Source organism: Cibotium barometz, chromosome 15 (genome assembly GCF_041138505.1).
Source record: "Cibotium barometz isolate CiBa-2024 chromosome 15, ASM4113850v1, whole genome shotgun sequence".
NCBI lineage: Eukaryota > Viridiplantae > Streptophyta > Polypodiopsida > Cyatheales > Cibotiaceae > Cibotium > Cibotium barometz.
Genome location: NC_141060.1, coordinates 6,990,222 through 6,995,060, shown reverse-complemented (window position 1 = coordinate 6,995,060; position 4,839 = coordinate 6,990,222). Strand labels below are relative to the sequence as shown.

General features: G+C 42.8%; 1 pseudogene; it reads right to left on the bottom strand.

Annotated features, from left to right (window-relative positions):
- Positions 1 to 2,408: 2,408 nt before the first annotated feature.
- On the bottom strand, positions 2,409 to 4,548 carry LOC147630904 (aldehyde oxidase GLOX pseudogene; annotated as a pseudogene).
- Positions 4,549 to 4,839: the final 291 nt, after the last annotated feature.

Below are 4,839 nucleotides of genomic sequence, written 5' to 3'. Positions count from 1 at the left end.
AGCAGCTCAACTTCTTCGTTAAACAGAAGAATGCAAGGAACTAAAATTGAGAATGGAGAAAAATGATATTGAACTTGCAAGACTACGGAAACAGTTAAGGCAAAATGGAAAAGAAGTTCAAGGTGGTTAAAAGAGATATAATAGAACAATTTGTCAGTAGTAATGCAGTCTCCACAACAGAAATACAGGATGCTATGGACAGTAACGAAGTCAAATGAAGAGGTTACAATGCTATTCAGAAGTCACTATCTTCAGTTCTTGATGCCAAGGGAAGGGAGGGAAACTACTTCCAACTCCTATAGATGTCTGGAGATTTGAGAACAAGATGAATGCAGAGGTATTGCAATACATCGATAAACCCTACCACATTGAAGAGGAGTTCAATGGAGAAAGTGGCAACATTCAATACAATCAATTCAACAATATATTCCTAGATATGGAGCTTTTTTGCAAAAGAGAATGGTAGAGTTCTATGATGTCCATCACTTACGAGGAGACAGGGGTAGGAAAATAGCCACACCATGCACAAGCGTGCATAAATAATTTGTACAATCATTTGGCACGTGACCAACAAAAATAACTCATAAAATAACATTGCGCTCATTCACACATATAATAACCTTGTGCACATTCACACATTCCATTAAGATGATTTCTGCACACATTAAATCAAGCATATTTTTTTATGATTATATTATGCATCAAAAATATGATAAAATATATACATGTAAAAGTCCTCCCATTTGAGGAAACAACTGTCCTCAGTTGTGTAGAAGAAAATGCTACAATAACAACATCATGCTCGTAGCTATCAATGTCATAACCTGCAAGGTAAACTCAAAGGTCCGAACATGGCTCAAGAAACAAAGGCATGGCGGCTCAGAGGTTCTTATGGACATGGAATACCACAAACAGACTCAGAGGCTCATTGGCCGAGCATGGCTCAGAGAGGCACAAAGGCATGGCTCAGAGGCTCAGGTAAACATGGACCACAACAACCAAACGCATGCAATACCTAAATTGATGACCCTTGCACTCATCATCAAAACACAAATAATAATACGAAATAATATGATATACACAAAATCTCTTATGTACGACACATACACATAAAATAACCTAGAAACATGAAAAGCTATAAATGATTAATGCAATTCTAATATACGATTAGCAAGTGATCTCATCTTCACGCCACCACTCAATCCACCATCCATACGACACCTCAATAGGTACCTTCGTAAAGTGCCACACCTCAATCAGTACCCTCACACGTCTCATGCCATACAACACCTCAATCCGTACCCTCGTATGGTGCGACACCTCATTCAGTACCCTCACACATCTGGGTACCTATAATCATAGACGCAATCCATGTTAGTTAAGCAATTAATTGAACACATCAATTAATCCCAACATCATCATCATGCGATATAGGCAACCATAAAATCAAAATACACATACCAAAAGGCATGGCACACACAGGCGTCGTCGATATAAAATAAAAAATATAATCCCTGGTAAACAAGAGTAATTCTCATATCACCATTGATTAACTCAACATTGCACACTAAATTTGATGATCAAGGTTGCAAATTTTGAATAAAGAAAACCTTAGTTTTTCTTAATAAGTGGTGATTTGTATGACCACATATTTAATCTACACCATCTATTGCTTTGAATTACTAAGATTGAAATATATGAGGGGGAAAAAGGTTAGTTTCATAATTGGCATCGTTGAATTTGTAATTAGTCTTTTGATTTTTCTATTCAAGAAACTTGTGGCCATATGTTCCCCCACATGATGGAATATGAAAAAATTAGCAACAATTGGTATTTATTCCGTACTTGGTTGTGAGGAATTATAGAATTGAGGCTTTAAGTTCGGTAGGGTGCTTTACTTAAATATGGTGAAGCTACATTACACATGAAACTAAAAATAACCTTATCCATGTGACTTCTTAAATGAATGCTCTTGAAGATCAACTTTACGTTAGCTATAGGGACCTTAAAGTGAAAATATTAACACTTTGCCTCTTGTGCCATTCATCATTATAGCGTCGAATGTGTATCTTCTACTCGATTGACTAATAATGTCTATAGGCATAGAAACATAGAATTAGGGAAACTTAACTTTTAGAGTTTCGTGGATGAGGCATGCCATAAATATAACCAATTGATTCATCTCTTTTGTTACGGTGGTGGATTATGTTTTCTTATGTGAGAAAATTGCCACACCTTCAATGGGTTTTGCTTTGAAAATAGGACAAATGCATAGTTGCAAATGGCATACATCAACTACTAGTACTAGGAAAGGGCAAAGGGACCAAGGGTTATGTACAGTGCAACACCAAAAATTTTCATCAACTTAGGTCCGGGGCCTCTTACCGAGGCAACCCCAAACCATCTTTACTCAAAAACAAATCAAATTGAATTATTGTCGGCGGAAAGTGGGGGTGGGCCACAACGGTAGAAAGCAGCAAAGAATATGGGCTTTTTACGAAGCCGTTCTCTTTTGTCAACTCCACGAGAATCATGATGCGCTAATAGATTTCCATCAAAATAGAAAGGAAAGCTAAAAGGTGGGAAGAGTGGATCAGCCATATTCTCTACAAGCCAATTGAAAGGATTAACTAGAAGCCAAAAGATTAGTGCAGCTTTCTGATGTTGTGGACGACGTTACGATGAAGCGTAGAGGCTAACCCATTTGGCGGTGTAACTGGGGATTCCATTGTTGACCGCAAAGAGCATGTAGTAGGCAGGGGGTGCGAGAGTGGGCATGGGTGGTGCGGTTGCTGTGATGACATAAATATTGTCTCCCCCTTGAGAGGGCGGCTCCACATTGAGGCTGAGCAGGCGTTGGCCTTGGGAGAAAGAGTGGGTATTGAAAGGGGCGCTCATCAAGCTCAGCTTCACATTTTGAGAGGGCGCCATGTTGATCGCCACCCTCACAATGAAGGTCTCATTGTAATTGATACCCTCTGGAGCTTGGAGTATAGTTGGCCTTATGTTGTTGTAAGCTGAGTCTAGGTACTCAGGAAGGAATGCTTCTACCCTCAACTCGGTGGGGAAATCACCTGTGAATGTGTAGTATTGATGAGTGTTGCTCCCTGCCACCAAAATTCTTCCATCCGGCAGGAGGTTTGCAGTTGAGTGATAAAGCCTTGGGATTGTGGTTGGGGCCATCACTGCAAACCTCTCTCCTTTTGGCATGGTGGGGTGGTAGAGGAGGGGGTATAGAATTGGATTGTTGGCAAAACCCCATCCTTGGCACCCATTCTGGGCTCCATTTATGATGAGAACGTCTTCACTAGGGAGCAAGAGCATGTCACCCATGGTTCTTCTGAAGGGCATGGTCTCCATCTCCCAAGAGGAGTCATTGGAGAAGATTTCAATCCTCCCACAGGTTTGAGAAGCAGGGAAGAACTGACTAGAGTTGAGGAAAGCGCCAAATTGGGCACCACCACACACGAGGATCTCCACATTGGTGAAACCATATTGGGCCTTGAGGGGGAGCATGACAGAGGAGCCAGCAGAGGGGTAGTTGCGAGGCTCGCCGGGGATGGTGGGGAAGGATTTGAGGACTTGGTTGGAGGTGTAGTTGAGGAGGATGGAGTCTCTATTGGCAAAGATGAAGAGGGAGCCATCAGGGAGGAGGTGGACAAAGGGGTAGAGGTTGTCACCCTGGGGGTCATTGGTTTGTTGCAAGAAGGGCAAGAAGGTGGGGGGGGAGGCACTAGGGTTCGGGAAGAATTCATAAGTGAAAACATTGCGGCCGCCCACGATGATTTGGGTGAAGCCATCTGGCAGGAGCTGATTGGTGGCATACCAGCGGCCCATTTGGAGGCTCTGATTGGCCAGCTCCAGCCAATCGCAGCCCTCGTATTCGGGGCACGGCTCGAAGCGGCGGATTTTCATGAGGCCCTCGAAGTCCCCGCCCGTCTGCACCAGCGTCCCATCCGCAATGAACTGCCCCGACGAGCACCATGTGTCCGTCTGTATGAACAGCGGCCGGACACTGTTTGGCCCCGGTGTGAACAGCACCGAATGCGCTGTGCAATCGTGCTTCAATGTCAGCTCGCTCGGCGAGTCCCTGCACTTCCCTGTCAAGTTGATCTTGGACGCCCCTATGTTTGTCCTGTCGAGCATCACCACATTGCTGAACCTCGTCACTGCCGCATGCATGGATGCTATCCCTGCATCCTCATTGATCAGCTGCCAGCTCCCTAATTGTGCCATCCCTTGTTGCTGTATGCCCACCACAGGCCTGGCTATGAACATCCCGCTCAATAACAAGCTTGACCCTATGGCTGACAATACAATCACCAAAAACGACAAATACATCGTGAAGAAGGTGGCCAACATGATTGCTTCCCACTAATTAGATGATCTGCCGGCTTTGTATATAAGATGAAGACGATGCAGATAAACCTTTGCAAATCTATTGTACTTATAGTACAGTTATAATATAGAGAGAGACCTTTATACGGCTATGGCGATAATTGCATAAGATGATCAAACAGACCTATGCATGGCTAATGGCAATAATAATTGCATAAGATGGTGAGAAAGACCGATGTATGGGCTATAGCTGCAATAGGTAGGATTATGCGAGAGACCTATGTATAGCTAATGGCACTTTAATCGCATAAGATGGTGAGCGAGCCCTATGTTGGGCTATGGCGATAAGTGCTTAAGATTATATATATATATATATATATGATCAACCTATAATGCAAACCTAAATACTGGCTATGGAGATAATTATATAAGGTGATGATGCCTTTATGCAAATGTGCATTGATGCATTCTTGTTAATGGGGTTGCAATCTGCTATTGTAA